Below are 21,450 nucleotides of genomic sequence, written 5' to 3' on the forward strand. Positions count from 1 at the left end.
CAAAATTAGAACACATATATGTATGATTGAATCACTACGATTTTTTTTTGACAGCCTTACAACACATATGCATGATTAAATCACTATGGAAATTTTCTAACAGCCTTAGAACACAGATATGCAAGATTGAATAACTATGTAACTTTTTTGACAGCCTTAGAACATATATATGCATGATTGAATCACAATGAAATTTTTATTCCAGCCATAGAGAACTTATATGCATGATTGAATCACTATGACATTTTTGTGACTGTTTAGAACACATATATGCGGGATTAAATCACTATAAAATTTTGGTGACAGCATTATTACACATATATGCATTATTGAATCACTATGAAATTTTTTTGACAGCCTTAGAACACATATATCAATTATTAAATCACTATAAAATTCTTTTAATAGCCTTAGAACACATATATGCATGATTGAATCACTATGAAATTTTTCTGACAGCCCTAGAACACATATATGTATGATTGAATCACTATAAAAAATTTTTGACAGCCTTTGAACACATATTTGAATTATTGAACACATATACATGATTGAATCTCTATCAATATTTTTTGACAAAATTAGAACACATATATGCAAGATTGAATCACTATGAAATTTTTTGACAGCTTTAAGACACACATGCATGATTGAATCACTATGAACATTTTCTAACAGCCTTAGAACACATATATACATAATTAGAACACATATATATGCATGATTGAATCACTATGAAATTTTTATAACAGCCTTTGAGCACATATATGCATGATTGAATCACTATGTCATTTTTGTGACAGCCTTAGAACACATAATTGCATGATTGAATCACTAAATTTTTTTTTGACAACATTAGAATGCATATATGCACGATTAAATCACTATGAAATTTTTTTGATAGCCTTAGAACACTTATATGAATGATTGATTCACATTGAATTTTTTTTGACAACCGTAGAACACAAATATGCACGACTGAATCACTGTGATTTTTTTTTTTAAATCCGTAGAACACATACATGCATGATTGAATCACTATGAAAATGTTTTGACAGACTTAGAACACATATGTGAATGATTGAATCACTATAAAATTTTTTTGACAGCATTAGAACACATATATGCATGATTGAATCACTATTACATTTTTTTGAAAGCCTTAGAACACATATATGCATGATTGAATCACTATGAATTTTTTTGACAGCATTGGAACATAAATATGCATGATTAAATCACTACAAAATTTTTTTGGCAGCATTAGAACACATATATGCTCGATTGAATCACTATGAATTTTTTTTTACTGCCTTGGTATACATATATGCATGATTGAATTTGAAATTATTTCGACAGCCTTACAACTCAGATATGCTTGATTGAATCACTATGAAATTTTTTTGACTGCCTTAAAACAGATATATGCATGGTTGAATCACTATATAATTTTTTTGACAGTCTTAGAACACATATATGCCTGCTTGAATCACTATAAAAAAAATTTCACAGCTTTACAACACATATATGCATTATTGAATCACTTTGATTTTCTTTTTACTGCCTAGAACGCATACATGCAAGATTCAATCATTATGATTTTTTTTTCACAGCCTTAGAACACATAATATGCAATATTGAATCACTAAGATTTTTTTTTGACAGTCTTAGAACACATACATAAATTATTGAATCACTTTGAATTTTTTTGAGAGCCTAAAACATATATATGCATGACTCTGTCATTATGGTTTTGTTTTACGGCCTTAAAACACATATATGCATGATTGAATCACTATAAAAAAATTTTGAGAGCCTTAGAACACATATATGCATGATTAAATTAGTATGTAATTTTGTTTACAGCCTTAGAATACATATATGCATGGTTGAATCACTATGAAATTTTTTTGAGATCCTTAGAACACATATATGAATGATTGAATCACTATGATTTTTTTTTACAGACTTAGAACACACATATGTATAATTTTATCACTATTAAATTTTTTTGACAGTGTTGGAATGCATATATAGATGATTGAATTACTATATAATTTTTTTGATAGTCTTAGAACACATATATGCATGATTGAATCACTATGAAATTTTTTTGACAGCCATAGAACATATATATGCATGATTGAATCACTATGAAATTTTTGTGACAGTCTCAGAATACATATATGCATCATTGAATCACTATTAAATTGTTTTGACAGCATTAGAACACATATATGCAAGATTGAATCACTAAGAAATTTTTTTGACAACATTAGAACACATATACGTATGATTGAATCACTATGATTTTTTTTGCAGCATTAGAACACATATATGCAAGATTGAATCACTATGAATTTTTTTTTACCGCCTTATTACACATATACGCATTTTTGAATCATAATGAAAGTTTTTTCACAGCCTAGAACACATATATTCATGATTGAATCATTATGATTTTTTTTTTGACTGCCTTAGAGGACATATATGAATGATTGACTCACTATAAATTTTTTTTGATAGCCTTAGAACATATATATGCATGATTGAATCACTATGAAATTTTTTTTGACAGCCTTATAACACATATAGTCATGATTGAATCACTATGGAATTTTTTTGAAGGACTTATAACACATACATGCATGATTCAATCATTATAAATTTTTTTTGGCAGCCTTAGAACACATATATGCATGATTGAATCTCTATAAAAAAAATTTGACAGCATTAGAACACATAAATGCATGATTGAATCCCTATGAATTTTTTTTGACAGCCTTAGAACACATATATGCTTGATTGAATCACTATGAATTTTTTTTGACAAACTTAGAACACATATTTGAATTATTGAACACATATTTGACAAAATTAGAACACATATATGCATGATTGAATCACTATGAATTTTTTGACAGCCTTAGAACACATATGCATGATTAAATCACTATGAATTTTGTTTGACAATCGTACAACACATATATGCATGATTGAATCACTATGATTTTTTTTTTAGAGCCTTAGAACACAGATATGCATGATTGAATCACTGTGAAATTTTTTTGACAGCCTTAAAACAGATATATGCATGATTGAATCACTATATAAATTTTTTGACAGTCTTAGAACACATATATGCTTGCTTGAATCACTATAAAAAAAATTTCACAGCCTTACGACACATATATGCATTATTGAATCACTTTGATTTTCTTTTTACTGCCTAGAACGCATACATGCAAGATTCAATCATTATGATTTTTTTTTCACAGCCTTAGAACACATAATATGCAATATTGAATCACTAAGATTTTTTTTTAAAGTCTTAGAACGCATACATAAATGATTGAATCACTTTGAATTTTTTTGACAGCCTAAAACATATATATGCATGACTCTGTCATTATGGTTTTTTTTTACGGCCTTAGAACACATATATGCATGATTGAATCACTATAAAAAAATTTTGAGGGCCTTAGAACACATATATGCATGATTGAATCAGTATGTAATTTTTTTTACAGCCTTAGAACACATATATGCATGGTTGAATCACTATGAAATTTTTTTGAGAGCCTTAGAACACATATATGAATGATTGAATCACTATGATTTTTTTTGACAGACTTTGAACACACATATGTATAATTGAATCACTATGAATTTTTTTTGACAGTGTTGTTATGCATATATAGATGATTGAAATACTATATAGGTTTTTTGAAAGTCTTAGAACACATATATGCATGATTGAATCACTATGAAATTTTTTTGACAGCCTTAGAACATATATATGCATGATTGACTCACTATGAAATTTTTGTGACAGCCTCATAATACATATATGCATCAATGAATCACTGTGAAATTGTTTTGACAGCATTAGAACACATATATGCAAGATTGAATCACTAAGAAATTTTTTTGACAACATTAGAACACATTTATGCATGATTGAATCACTATGAATTTTTTTTGCAGCATTAGAACACATATATGCAAGATTGAATCACTATGAATTTTTTTTGACCGCCTTATTACACATATATGCATTTTTGAATCACTATGAAAGTTTTTTCACAACGTAGAACACATATATTTATGATTGAATCATTATGAATTTTTTTTTACTGCCTTAGGGCACATATATGAATGATTGACTCACTATAAATTTTTCTTGATAGCCTTAGAACATATATATGCATGATTGAATCACTATGAAATTTTTTTGACAGCCTTATAACACATATAGTCATGATTAAATCACTATGAAATTTTTTTGAAGGACTTAGAACACATATATGCATGATTCAATCATTATAAATTTTTTTTGACAGCCTTAGAACACATATATGCATAATTGAATCTCTATAAAAAAATTTTGACAGCATGAGAACACATAAATGCATGATTGAATCACTATGATTTTTTTTTTATAGCCTTAGAACACATATATGCTTGATTGAATCACTATGAATTTTTTTTGACAAACTTAGAACACATATTTGAATTATTAAACATATATACCTGATTGAATCTCTATCAAATTTTTTTGACAAAATTAGAACACATATATGCATGATTGAATCACTATGAATTTTTTTTTACAGCCTTAGAACACATATGCATGATTGAATCACTATGAAAATTTTCTAACAACCCTAGAACATATATATGCAAGATGGACTGACTCTATTTTTTTTTCACCCTTAGAATATATATATATGCATGATTGAATCACTATGAAATTTTTATGACAACCTTAGAGCTCAATTATGCATGATTGAATCACTATGAAATTTTTATGACAACCTTAGAGCTCAATTATGCATGATTGAATCACTATGACAATTTTGTGATAGCCTTAGAACACATATATGCGTGACTGAATCACTACAAATTTTTTTTTACAACATTAAAACGCATAAATGCATTATTGAATCTCTATGAATTTTTTTTACAGCCTTAGAACACTTGTATGCATGATTGAATCACTATGAAATTTGTTTGACAACCCTAGAACACATATATGCATGATTGAATCACTATGAATTTTTTTTGAAAGCCTTAGAACACATATATACATGATTGAATCACAATAAAGATGTTTTGACAGCCTTAGAACACATATATGAATGATTGAATCACTATCAATTTTTTTTACAGCCTTAGAACACATATATGCATGATTGATTCTCTATGAAATTACTTTGACAGCCTAGAACACATATATGCATACCTAAATTATTATGATTTTTTTTGACGGCCTTAGAACACATATATGCATGATTTAATCACTATGAATTTTGTTTCTATAGCCTTAGAACACATATATGCATGGGTGAATCACTATATAAATTTTTGAACAGTCTTAGAACACATATATGCATGATTGAATCACTATGACAATTTTGTGATAGCCTTAGAACACATATATGCGTGACTGAATCACTACAAAAAAAATTTTACAGCATTAAAACGCATAAATGCATGATTGAATCTCTATGAATTTTTTTTTACAGCCTTAGAACACTTGAATGCGTGATTGAATCGCTATGAAATTTGTTTGACAACCCTAGAACACATATATGCATGATTGAATCATTATGAAAATTTTTTGAAAGACTTAGAACACATATATACATGATTGAATCACAATAAAGATGTTTTGACAGCCTTAGAACACAAATATGAATCATTGAATCACTATTAAATTTTTTTGACAGCCTTTGAACACATATATGCATGATTGATTCTCTATGAAATTTTTTTGACAACCTAGAACATGCATGACTAAATTATTATGAATTTTTTTAACGGCCTTAGAACGCATATATGCATGATTAAATCACTATGAATTTTGTTTTTATATTCTTAGAACACATATATGCATGGTTGAATCACTATATAAATTTTTGAACAGTCTTAGAACACATATATGCATGATTGAATCACTATTTAATTTTTTTGACAACCATACAACACACATATGCATGATTGAAACACTATGAAAGTTTTTTGACAACAATAGAACACATATATGCATGATTGAATCACTATGAATTTTTTTGACAGCCTAGAGCACATATATGCATGTCTAAATTATTATGAAATTTTTTTGATGGCCTTAGAACACATATATGCATGATTGAATCACTATGAATTTTTTTTATAGCCTTAGAACACATATATGCATGATTGAATCACTATATAATTTTTTTGAAAGTCTTAGAACATATATATGCATGATTGATTCATAATGATTTTTTTTTGACAGCCTTAGAACATATATATGCATGATTGAATCACTAAATTTTTTTTTGACAGCCTTAGAACACATATATGCATGAGTAAATCACTATTTAATTTTTTTGACAACCATATTACACATATATGAATGATTGAATCAGTATGAAATTTTTTTGACAACCTTATAAAATATATATGAATTATTGAACAAATATACATTATCGAATATCTATAATTTTTTTTTGACAAAATTGGAACACATATATGTATGATTGAATCACTACGAATTTTTTTTGACAGCCTTAGAACACATATGCATGATTAAATCACTATGAAAATTTTCTAACAGCCTTAGAACACAGATAGGCAAGATTGAATAACTATGTAACTTTTTTGACAGCCTTAGAACATATATATGCATGATTGAATCATAATGAAATTTTTATTCCAGCCATAGAGCACTTATATGCATGATTGAATCACTATGACATTTTTGTGACGGCTTTAGAACACATATATGCGGGATTGAATCACTATAAAATTTTGGTGACAGCATTATTACACATATATGCATTTTTGAATCACTATGAATTTTTTTTGACAGCCTTAGAACACATATATCAATTATTGAGTCACTATAAAATTCTTTTAGCAGCCTTAGAACACATATATGCATGATTGAATCACTATGAAATTTTTTTGACAGCCCTAGAACACATATATGCATGATTGAATCACTATAAAAAAATTTTGACAGCCTTAGAAAACATATATGCATGATTGAATCACAATTAATTTTTTTTGAATGCCTTAGAACACATATACGCATGATTGTATCACTATGAAAATTTTTTGACAGCCTTAGAACACATATATGAATGATTGAATCACCTCAAAATTTTTTTGACAGCCTTGGAACACATATATGCATGATTGAATCACAATAAAAAATTTTCATAGCCTAGAACACATATATGCATAATTTAATCATTATGAATTTTTTTGACAGCCTTAGAAAACATATATGCATGATTGAATCACTATATAATTTTTTTTGACATCCTTAGATCACATGTATGCATGATTGAATCACAATGAAATTTTTTTGACAGCCCAGAACATATATATGCATGATTCAGTCATTATGAAATTTTTTTGACAGCCTTAGAACACATATATGCATGAATGAATCACTATGAAATTTTTTTGACAGCCTTAGAACACATATATGCATGATTGAATAACTATATAAATTTTTTGATAGTCTTAGAACACATATATGCATTATTGAAACACACATTTTTTCACAGCCTAGAACATATATATGCATGATTCAATCATTCTGAATTTTTTTTGACGGCCTTAGAACAAATATATGCATGATTGAATCACTATCAAAAATTTTTGTTAGCCTTAGAACACATATAAGCATGATTAAATCAATATATAATTTTTTTGACAGCCTTAGAACACATATATGCGTGATTGAATCACCTTGAATTTTTTTTAACAGCCTTAGACCACATATAAGCATGATTGAATCACTACAATTTTTTTTGACAGCCTTAGAACACATATACGCATGAATGAATCACTATGAATTTTTTTTTACTATCTTAGAACACATATATACATGATTGACTTACTGTGAAATTTTTTGACAGCATTACAACACATATATGCATGATTGAATCACTTTGAATCTTTTTTTATAGCATTAGAACACATATATGCATGATTGAATCACTATGAATTTTTTTTGGCTGCATTAGAACAGATATATGCATGATTTAATCTCTATGATATTTTTTTGACAACATTATAACACATATATGCATGATTGAGTCACTATGAAAATTTTTCGACAATATTACAACACACATATGCATAATTCAATCACTATGAATTTTTTTTTATAGCCTCAAACACATATTAGCATGATTGAATCGTTATGAAATTTTTTGCACAGCCCTAGAAAACATATTTGCATTATTGAATCTCTATCGAATTTTGTTTGCAGCTTTGGAACACATGTATTCATGATTGAATCAATATGAAATTTTTTTGATAGCCTTAGAACACATATAAGAGTGGTTGAATCACTGTGATTTTTTTTTATAGCCTTAGAACATATATATGCATGATTGAATCTCCATGAATTTTTTTTGACAACCTAGAACACAAATATGCATGATGCAGTCATTATGTTATTTTTTTGACAGCCTTAGAACACATATATACAAGATTGAATCACTATGAAATTTTTTGGCACAATTAGAAGGCATATACGTATGATTGAATCACTATGATTTTTTTTTGACAGCCTTAGAACACATATATGAATGTTGGAATCACTATGAATTTTTTTTGACAGCCTTAGAACACATATATGCATGATTGAATCACTATGAAATTTTTTTGGTAGCCTAGAACACATATATCCATGATTGAATCACTATGAAATTTTTTTGGTTAGCATTAGAACACATATATGCATGAATGAATCACTATGAAATTTTTTTGACAACCTTACAACACATGTATGCGTGATTGAATCACTATGAAATTTTTTTGACAGCCTTAGAAAACGTATATGCTTGATTGACTCACTATGAAATTTTTTTGACAGCCTAGAACACATATATGTTTGATTTAGTCATTATGAATTTTTTTTTACGGCCTTAGATCTCATATATGCATGATTGAATCACTTAATACATGTTTTGACAGTCTTAGAACACTTATATGCATGATTGAATCACTGAATTTTTTTTGACAGCCTTAGAACAAATATATGGATGTTTGAATCACTAGAATTTTTTTTTGACAACCTTAGAACACATATATGCATGATTGAATCACTATGAATTTTTTTTGACAGCATTAAAACGCCTATATGCGAGATAAAGTCACTATGAAATTTTTTTGACCGCATTAGAAAACATGTATGCAGGATAGAATCACTTTGAAATTTTTTTGACAACACTATAACATATCTATGAATGAAAGAATCACTATGAATTTTTTATGACAGCAATAGAACTATACGCATAACTGAATCGCTATAAAAAAAATTTGACACCATTAGAACACATATATGCATGATTGAATCACTATGATTTTTTTTTAACAACCGTAGAACATATATGCATTGTTGTATCACTATGAAATTTTTTTGACAACCTTAGGCCACATATATGCATGATTGAATCCCAATGAAATTTTAATGACAGCCTTAGAACACATATATGCATGATTAAATCACTATGATTTTTTTTTTACTGCCTTAGAACACATATATGAATGATTCTATCACTATGAAAATTTTTAGACACCCTTAGAACACATATGCGTGATTGAATCACTATGAAATTTTTTTTTGGAAGCCTAGCACACATACATGCATGATTGAATCGCTATGAATTTTTTTTTGGCTGCATTAGAACAAATGTATGCATGATTGAATCACTATGAAATTTTTTGACAGCCTTAGAACACATGTATGCATGATTGAATCACTATAAAAAATTTTTGACATCCTTAGATCAGAGATATGCATGATTGAATCACTATGAAATTTTTTGACAGCCTTAGAACATATATAGGCATGATTGAATGACTATGAAATTTTTATGACAGCCTTTGAGAACATATATGCATGATTGAATCACTACGACATTTTTGTGACAACCTTAGAACACATATATGCATGATTGAATCACTAAATTTTTTTTTTACAACATTAGAATGCATATATGCATGATTGAATCACTATGATTTTTTTTTATAGCCTTTGAACACTTATATGTATGATTGAATCACTTTGAATTTTTTTGACAACCGTAGAACACAAAGATGCATGACTGAATCACTATGCATTTTTTTTGAAATCCTTAGAACACATATATGCATGATTGAATCACTATGAAAATGTTTTGACAACCTTAGAGTACATATATGAATGATTGAATCACTATGAATTTTTTTGACAGCCATAGAACACATATATTCATGACTGAATCTCTATGAATTTTTTTGGACAGCAAAAGAATATATGTATACATGATTGAATCATTATGAAATTTTTTGGACAGCAAAGGAACACATGTATGCATGATTGAATCACAATGAAACTTTTGTTTTGACAGCCTTAGAACACATGTAAGCATGATTGAATCACTATGAAATTTTTTTCACAGCCCTAGAACACATATATGCATGATTGAATCACTTTGATTTTTTTTTGACAACCGTAGAACACATACATGCAAGATTCAGTCATTAATAAATTTTTTCACAGCCATAGAACACATATTTGCATGATTGAATCACTATATAAATTTTTTGATAGTCTTAGAACACATATATGCATTATTGAATCACTATGAATTTTTTTTGACAGCCTAGAACATATATATGCATGATTAAATCATTATGATTTTTTTTTATGGCCTTAGAACTCATATATGCATGATTGAAACACTATAAATTTTTTTTGACAGCCTTAGAACAAATATATGCATGATTGAATCAATATATAATTTTTTTGACAGCCTTAGAACATATATATGCATGATTGAATCACTATGAAATTTTTTTGACAGCCTTAGGACACATATATGAATGATTGAATCACTAGGAATTTTTTTGACCGCCTTAGAACACACATATGCATAATTGAATCACTATGAATATTTTTTTACAGCCTTAGAATGCATATGTGGATGATTGAATTACTATATAATTTTTTTGACAGTCTTAGAACACATATATGCATGATTGAATAACTCTGAAATTTTTGTGACAGCCTTAGAATACATATATGCATCATTGAATCACTATGAAATTGTTTTGACAACATTAGAACACATATATGCAAGGTTGAATCACTATAATTTTTTTTTACAGCATTAGAACACATATACGCGTGATTGAATCACTATGAAATTTTTGTGGCAGCATTAGAACACATATATGCATGTTTGAATCATTATGAATTTTTTTTGACAGCCTTATTACACATATATGCATTTTTGAATCACTATGAATTTTTTTTTACAGCGTAGAACACATATATTCATGATTGAATCATTATCAAATTTTTGGACATCCTTAGAACACATATATGCATTATAGATTCTCTATCAAATTTTTTTGACAGCATTAGAACACATATATGCATTATTGAATCACTATGAAAAATTAATGACAGCCATAGAGCACATATACGAATGATTGAATCACTATAAAATTTTCTTTATAGCCTTAGAACATATATATGCATGATTGAATCACTATGAATGTTTTTTTGACAGCCTTAGAACAAATATATGCATGATTAAATCACTATGAATTTTTTTTGACAGCCTAAGAACACTTATATGCATGATTCAATCTTTATAAATTTTTTTTGACAGCCTTAAAACACATTTATGCATGATTGAATCTCTATAAAAAAAATTCGACAACATTAGAATAGTTAAATGCTTGATTGAATCACTATGATTTTTTTTTTTACAGTCTTAGAACACATATATGCTTGATTGAATGACTATTAATTTTTTTGACAAACATTGAACACATATATGAATTATTGAACACATATACCTGATTAAATCTCTATTAATTTTTTTTTACAAAATTAGAATACATATATGCATCATTGAATCACTATGAATTTTTTTTTACAGCCTTAGAGCACATATGGATGATTGAACCACTATGAAAATTTTCTAACAACCTTAGAACACATATATGCAAGATTCACTAACTCTATATTTTTTTTTACAGCCTTAGAACATATATATGCATGATTGAATCACTATGAAATTTTTATAACAACCTTAGAGCAAATATATGCATGATTGAATCACTATGACATTTTTGTGATTGCCTTAGAACACATATACGCATGATTGAATCACTATAAATTTTTTTGACAGCATTAGAATGCATATATGCATGATTGAATCACTATGATTTTTTTTACAGCCTTAGGACACTTATATGCATGATTGAATCACTATAAAACTTGTTAGACAACCGTAGAACACATATATGCATGATTGAATCACTATAATTTTTTTTTGAAAGACTTAGAACACATATATGCATGATTGAATCCCAATGGAAATCTTTTGACAGCCTTAGAACACATATATGAATGATTGAATCACTATTAAATTTTCTTTACAACCATAGAACACATATATGCATGATTGATTCTCCATGAAATATTTTTGACAACCTAGAACACATATATGCATGACTAAATTATTATGATTTTTTTTTACCGCTTTAGAACGCATATATGCATGATTGAATCACTATGAATTTTGTTTTTATAGCCTTAGAACACATATATGAATGATTGAATTACTATATAATTTTTTTGACAGTCTTAGAACACATATATGAATGATTGAATCACTATTTAACGTTTTTGACAACCATACAACACACATGCATTATTGAATCACTATGAAAGTTTTTTTACAACAATAGAACACATATATGCATGATTGAATCACTATGATTTTTTTTTACAGCCTAGAACACATATATGCATTACTAAATTATTATGAATTTTTTTTTATGGCCTTAGAACACGTATATGCTTGATTGAATCAATACAATTTTTTTATTATAGCCTTAGAACACATATTTGCATGATTGAATCACTATAATTTTTTTAACAGCCATAGAACACAGATATGTAAGATTGAATAACTATGTAATTTTTTTGACAACCTTAGAACATATAAAAGCATGATTGAATCACTATGAAATTTTTATTACAGCCTTAGAGCACATATATGCATGATTGAATCACTATGACATTTTTGTGATGGCCTTAGAACACATATAAGCAGGATTGAATCACTATAATTTTTTTTTGACAGCATTATAACGCATAAATGAATGGTTGAATCACTATGAAACTTTGGTGACAGCCTTATTACACATATGTGCATTATTGAATCACTATGAAATTTTTTTGACAACCTTAGAACATATATATCAATTATTGAATCACTATAAAATTCTTTTGACAACTTTAGAACACCTATATGCATGATTGAATCATTATGAAATTTTTCTGACAGCCCTAGAAGACATATATGCATGATTGAATCACTATAAAAAAAAATTGACAGCTTAGAAAACACATATGCATGATTGAATCACTATTAAATTTTTTTGAAAGCCTTAGAACACATATATGCATGATTGAATCACTATGAATTTTTTTGAGAGCATTGGCACACATATATGCATGATTAAATCACTATGATTTTTTTTTTACAACATTAGATGATAAATATGCATGATTGAATCACAACAAAAATTTTTTGGCAGCATTAAAACACATGTATGCTTGATTGAATCACTAGGAAATTTTTTTGACAGCCTTGGAACAAATATTTGCATGATTGAATTTGAAATTATTTTCACAGCCTTAGAACTGAGATATGCAGGATTAAATCACTATGAAATTTTTTTGACAGCCTTAAAACAGATATATGCATAAATGAATCACTATATAAATTTTTTGACAGTCTTAGAACACATATATGCTTGATTGAATCACTATGAAATTTTTTTGACAGCCTTAGAACACATATGTGCATGATTGAATCACTACAAAATTTTTTTGACAGCCTTAGAACACATATTTGAATTATTGAACACATATACATGATTGAATCTCTATCAATTTTTTTTGACAAAATTAGAACACATATATGCAAGATTGAATCACTATGAAATTTTTTTGACAGCTTTAAGACACACATGCATGATTGAATCACTATGAACATTTTCTAACAGCCTTAGAACATATATATACAAAATTAGAACACATATATATGCATGATTGAATCACTATGAAATTTTTATAACAGCCTTTGAGCACATATATGCATGATTGAATCACTATGACATTTTTGTGACAGCCTTAGAACACATAAATGCATGATTGAATCACTAAATTTTTTTTTGACAACATTAGAATGCATATATGCACGATTAAATCACTATGAAATTTTTTTGATAGCCTTAGAACACTTATATGAATGATTGAATCACATTGAATTTTTTTTGACAACCGTAGAACACAAATATGCATGACTGGATCACTGTGATTTTTTTTTAAAAGCCGTAGAACACATACATGCATGATTGAATCACTATGAAAATGTTTTGACAGCCTTAGAACACATATGTGAATGATTGAATCACAATGAAATTTTTTTGACAGCATTAGAACACATATATGCATGATTGAATAACTATTACATTTTTTTGAAAGCCTTAGAACACATATATGCATGATTGAATCACTATGAATTTTTTTGACAGCATTGGAACTTAAATATACATGATTGAATCACTATGAATTTTTTTTGGCAGCATTAGAACACATATATGCTCAATTGAATCACTATGAATTTATTTTGACTGCCTTGGAATACATATATGCATGATTGAATTTGAAATTATTTTGACAGCCTTACAACTCAGATATGCATGACTGAATCACTATGAAAATTTTTTGAGAGCCTTAAAACAGATATATGCATGATTGAATCACTATATAATTTTTTTGACAGTCTTAGAACACATATATGCCTGCTTGAATCACTATAAAAAAAATTTCACAGATTTACAACACATATATGCATTATTGAATCACTTTGATTTTCTTTTTACTGCCTAGAACGCATACATGCAAGATTCAATCATTATGATTTTTTTTTCACAGCCTTAGAACACATAATATGCAATATTGAATCACTAAGATTTTTTTTTTACAGTCTTAGAACACATACATAAATTATTGAATCACTTTGAATTTTTTTGAGAGCCTAAAACATATATATGCATGACTCTGTCATTATGGTTTTGTTTTACGGCCTTAAAACACATATATGCATGATTGAATCTCTATAAAAAAAATTTGACAGCATTAGAACACATAAATGCATGATTGAATCACTATGAATTTTTTTTTACAGCCTTAGAACACATATATGCTTGATTGAATCACTATGAATTTTTTTTGACAAACTTAGAACACATATTTGAATTATTGAACACATATACCTGATTGAATCTCTATCAAAATTTTTTGACAAAATTAGAACACATATATGCATGATTGAATCACTATGAATTTTTTTGACAAACTTAGAACACATATGCATCATTGAATCACTATGAAAATTTTCTAACAACCCTAGAACATATATATGCAAGATGGACTCACTCTATTTTTTTTATAGCCTTAGAACATATATATGCATGATTGAATCACTATGAAATTTTTATGACAACCTTAGAGCTCAATTATGCTTGATTGAATCACTATGACAATTTTGTGATAGCCTTAGAACACATATATGCGTGACTGAATCACTAGAAATTTTTTTATAGCATTAAAACGCATAAATGCATGATTGAATCTCTATGAATTTTTTTTTACAGCCTTAGAACACTTGTATGCATGATTGAATCACTATGAAATTTGTTTGACAATCGTAGAACACATATATGCATGATTGAATCACTATGAATTTTTTTAGAAAGCCTTAGAACACATATATACAAGATTGAATCACAATAAAGATGTTTTGACAGCCTTAAAACACATATATGAATGATTGAATCACTATCAAATTTTTTTGACAGCCTTAGAACACATATATGCATGATTGATTCTTTATGAAATTTTTTTGACAGCCTTGAACACATATATGCATGACTAAATTATTATGATTTTTTTTACGGCCTTAGAACGCATATATGCATGATTGAATCACTATGAATTTTGTTTTTATAGCCTTAGAACACATATATGCATGGTTGAATCACTATATAAATTTTTGAACAGTCTTAGAACACATATATGCATGATTGAATCACTATTTAATTTTTTTGACAACCATACAACACACATATGCATGATTGAAACACTATGAAAGTTTTTTTGACAGCCTTAGAACACATATATGCATGATTGAATCACTATAAATTTTTTTGACAGCCTAGAATACATATATGCATGTCTAAATTATTATGAATTTTTTTTTTTGGTTTTAGAACACATATATGCATGATTGAATCACTATGAATTTTTTTTTATAGCCATAGAACACAAATATGCATGATTGAATCACTATATAATTTTTTTGAAAGTCTTAGAACATATATATGCATGATTCAATCATAATGAATTTTTTTTGACAGCCTTAGAACATATATATGCATGATTGAATCACTAAATTTTTTTTTGACAGCCTTAGAACACATATATGCATGAGTAAATCACTATTTAATTTTTTTGACAACCATATTACACATATATGCATGATTTAATCAGTATGATTTTTTTTTTAAAGCCTTAGAAAACATATATGAATTATTGAACACATATACATGATCGAATCTTTATCAAATTTTTTTGACAAAATTAGAACACATATATGTATGATTGAATCACTACGAATTTTTTTTGACAGCCTTAGAACACATATGCATGATTAAATCACTATGGAAATTTTCTAACAGCCTTAGAACACAGATATGCAAGATTGAATATCTATGTAACTTTTTTGACAGCCTTAGAACATATATATGCATGATTGAATCACAATGAAATTTTTATTCCAGCCATAGAGCACTTATATGCATGATTGAATCACTATGACATTTTTGTGACGGCTTTAGAACACATATATGAGGGATTGAATCACTATAAAATTATGGTGACAGCATTATTACACATATATGCATTATTGAATCACTATGAAATTTTTCTGACAGCCTTAGAACACATATATCAATTGTTGAATCACTATAAAATTCTTTTAACAACCTTAGAACACATATATGCATGATTGAATCACTATGAATTTTTTTTGACAGCCCTAGAACACATATATGCATGATTGAATTACTATAAAAAGATTTTGACAGCCTTAGAAAACATATATGCATGATTGAATCACAACTAAATTTTTTTGAATCCCTTAGAACACATATATGCATGATTGTATCACTATGAAATTTTTTTGACAGCCTTAGAACACATATATGAATGATTGAATCACCTTAAATTTTTTTTGACAGCCTTGGAAACACATATATGCTTGGTTTAATCACAATAAAAAATTTGATAGCCTAGAACACATATATGCATAATTCAATCATACTGAATTTTTTTTGACAGCCTTAGACAACATATATGCAACAACCGTAGAACATATATGCATTATTAAATCACTATAGATTTTTTTTTGACAACCCTAGGCCGCATATATGCATGATTGAATCCCTATGAAATTTATATGACAGCCTTAGAACACATATATGCATGATTGAATCACTATGAAATTTTTTGTCAGCAGTTGGGAAGCAGACCATTAACGGCAACTTGATCCATGCAATGGCGGAGCGATGGAATCCTAGGACATGTACATTCTGGTTCCCATGGGGAGAGATGACCGTTTTAATGGATGAATTTTCAGAAATCATGGGGTTACCAGAAACAGCCGGTCAGCCAAGTGATCCATTAGAACATCAATTCCTGATCAATGTCAAGGGTTTGGACCCCCAAGACTCCTTAGCTCGTATGACAGGCCGCCGATCCTGGCCCTTGATCCAGTTGGAGGGAAATGAATATGTCGATCTGCTCGAGTTGTATCGTCAGTACGGGACCTTTGTTGAAGTCAGTTCGCTATCCAGGACAACTAAAGAAAGGATTCAGAATACAATGGTTTTATGCACTGTAGGATTATCCCTCTTCCCAGATGGACAAAACTACATGGACATCAGAATAATCCAACTTATGAGAAGATGGGGAAGTCGACAAACCAATCGCCTCTCCATAGCCATGGCAGCGCTCGCTTTCCTATATCGAGGTCTGACTCGATTCTCACTTGGAGAATCAATCTTAGTTGAAGGATGCATCTACGCACTTCAATCCTGGTTCTTTCAGCATGTTCCAGCCCGAGCAAGCTCTTTCAGATATAATGGTCAAGAACTTCTTCTAGTGGCACAGTACCGGTCTATGATCAACAACATTCAAGAAGATGAGGTAGTCTGGGACTATTTTGATCGGCAACTATCTCCTCCCAGATACACCTATGCTTATCGCAAGAGATTCAAGTTACTGGGCCCATTCTTCTGCACTTACTACCAACCAGAGAGAAGTGTCCGACAGTTCTCCGAGAGACAGCAGTACGTCGAAGCCCGATTGTTATCAGGAGTTATGGCAGTGTTTGATCTCACTTCCGCGCAATGGTCCGGGGCATATCATTCTGCCCGCTACGGCTGGGATTCCTTTGTCTCTCTTAAAATCTTTCCTGGTCCTAGAGTGTCTGTTGATTATCGTGAATGGTGGCAAATTGTTTGTCCTCCACCTCTTTGTCAAGATCAATAAAATCATGTTTTCTCATTTTAATAAAATTCTCTCTTTTTCTATTGTGGTTTGACGACCTCGCCTAGGTAACAAGGCATATTTTCGTTGTTTGTTTCTCGTGCTAAAAGATTTGACAACACAATTGTCGTGATTCTAGCGACGACTCAGTCCCTAGTAATGGGACATCTTCTTCAAATTGTCTACCATATTTTCAATAAATATTTCTTCCAAAAACCAATTCCTTCATAATCTAATCAGTTCTTTGCCCTGCAGAGAGCATCCATAACATTTGATGGTTCAGACAAGATCAGGCAAAAGAACAACGGCATCGCAGTACTCGTCAGCCTCAGAAGAAGAGATGGGCTCCCCCCGTTCCGAGAAGAGTCAAGAGCAGCAACAAGAGGATGACGGCATAGACCATCAAATGTATGCCATGTTCCGAAAGATGATGAATAAAATGATGGGTGAACAGGCTGGGACTAGTACAGAAAAAAATCAATTCAGAGAAAAGTTCCACAGGCACAAGAATAAGAAGGCTCCCAAAAAGCAGATTCAGCCAGAAGAAATCTCAGATGAATCTGAATCAACTGAAGACACTGAGGAAGAATATGAGGTGCCACCGGCATTTCAGAAACGTGGGCGAGAACAAAGGAGGAGCCGCAAAGCAAAGAATCAAGGCACAGAAGAACCTCTGCAGTCACAATTCAGGGAAATAGCCCGACTTGTTAAGGATCTCCAAGCCCGCGACAAGGGCAAGAAAATCTTCACCAGTGAGGACTTCTATGACGGCCTCGAAGGGGATGACGATCTCGAAAACCTTCCCCGAAAATTCATCAAGTTCGATGGTTCTGGCGATCCAAAAGTCCATCTTGCCACTTTCTTCGCAGAGTGTTCACGATTCAAGAGAGATAACAGAGCACTATTCCTGTGTTTCCCTCGCAGCTTGGAAGGAGTTGCAGCTAAATGGTATGCTGAGCATATCAATCCCATCGAGCTCAAGTAGTTCGATAAAGTGGTGAATTTATTTATTGAACGCTTTTTGTTCAACACAGAAGCGCTCCCAACATTAAGTCATCTCTGCAGTCTGAGGCAGAACGAGAATGAAAAAGCACGAGACTTCATTCATAGATGGAGGTCAGCCTGTAACAAGATGAGAGATCCTATCTCGGAAAGGCACGCCCTATCCCTAATCCTCAATAACTTTTCGCAGTCGTTAAGAGGATTAATCTCTACTGCACCGTCTCGGACCTTCATTGAATTAACTGAGCGAGCAGAATGGCTCGAGCTAAACGTAGAGAATGGAGTCTATGAAGGCTTCACTTTTTCCAAGAGTAACCCCCAAGGTGAGCAGAAGAAGAAAGCTCACTTCACCTTCTCTGCCAACAACAACAACAACAATAGCCAAAATCAGTACAAAGGGCAGAAGAAAGATTACTGCTACGACGGAGGCAATCCCAACAATAAAGGAGATCAGAAAATGAAGCCTGCTCCTCAATACAGCAAGCCTTCTCAGCAAGACCAAGGGCCGAAACTGCGTGAAAAATTTAAACATAAAGGATGGAGCTATGACCGAAAATTCACTCCTCTCGACCAATCACTCGAAGATGTGCTCGAGTATATGCTGTTGAAAGAAATGGTCAAGTTGCCTAGACTGGCCGATCCCCCTGTGCCTATGGGGAAATGGAAAGATCAATTCTGCAAGTTCCACAGAACAGTGGGACACAACACTGAGAACTGTTTCGTTCTCAAGAACATTGTGCAGGATCTTATCGACAAGAATTTATTGGTAGAAGGAGAAGAAGAAGAAAAAATGGACATTCTTAAGCAGCCTTTTCCTTCGCATACCACGGCGGTGGTGTCCGCACAACCATTCTTACCGCATGAGCACATCAAGCCGTGTTCTGCACAAGATCTCCAGATTCAGCACCAGGTGTCAGACTACGACAAGCAGCTCCTGATTCTAAGAAGATGGATCTAATCTCAGCATTGGGCAAGATGAAAATTTCTGAAGCACCTGTAAAGTCAGTCCCCAAGTCAAAGGGACTTCCTGATTTTCTCAATCAAATCATTAAGCCCAAGCCGGAGAATTCAAGTCAGAAGCCTCTGACCGCTCTATTCAATGTTTCCATTCTTGATTTGGCCAAGAGTTCCTGCAAGCATCAGCAAGTACTGGATGATCTGCTCAGAAAGATCAAAGTTAAGCCCAGTACCACTCCTGAAGACATGGCACAAATTGTGAATTCAGCCATGACTAATGCGCCAATCACTTTCTCGGATGAGGACCTTCCAAAGCCTCATTCCTTTCACAATAATGCTCTTTACATCGTTGTTCAAGTAAGGGGAATGACAGTACCCCATGTGCTAGTAGATGGAGGCAGCAGCCTCAATATATGTCCTGAAATGACCGCAAAGGCGCTAGGCATTAAGGAAGAAGAATACATTCCAGACCCTATCACCATCTATGGGTTTGACAACCATGGTCAGATGGCAAAAGGCAAGATATTCCTGGAAGTATTCATTAATTATTCGGTACATTCCGTGCTTTTTCATGTGGTCAGTGTGCCACCCACCTACAATTTGCTGCTCGGAAGGACGTGGATTCATAATGCAAACGCAGTGCCTTCCACCTTACATCAATGCGTAAAATGGTCCAAAGGTGGAATGATTACCACAGTGCTTGGAGAGGACCCGGAAGAAAGACTCCCACAGCCTATGATTCCTCGACCATCATTCACTGCAGATATTCCTAGCATCAGAGAGAATGAAGAAATCAG

The sequence above is a fragment of the Nuphar pumila genome, chromosome 11 (genome assembly GCF_984573655.1).
Source record: "Nuphar pumila chromosome 11, dmNupPumi1.hap1.1, whole genome shotgun sequence".
Lineage (NCBI taxonomy): Eukaryota > Viridiplantae > Streptophyta > Magnoliopsida > Nymphaeales > Nymphaeaceae > Nuphar > Nuphar pumila.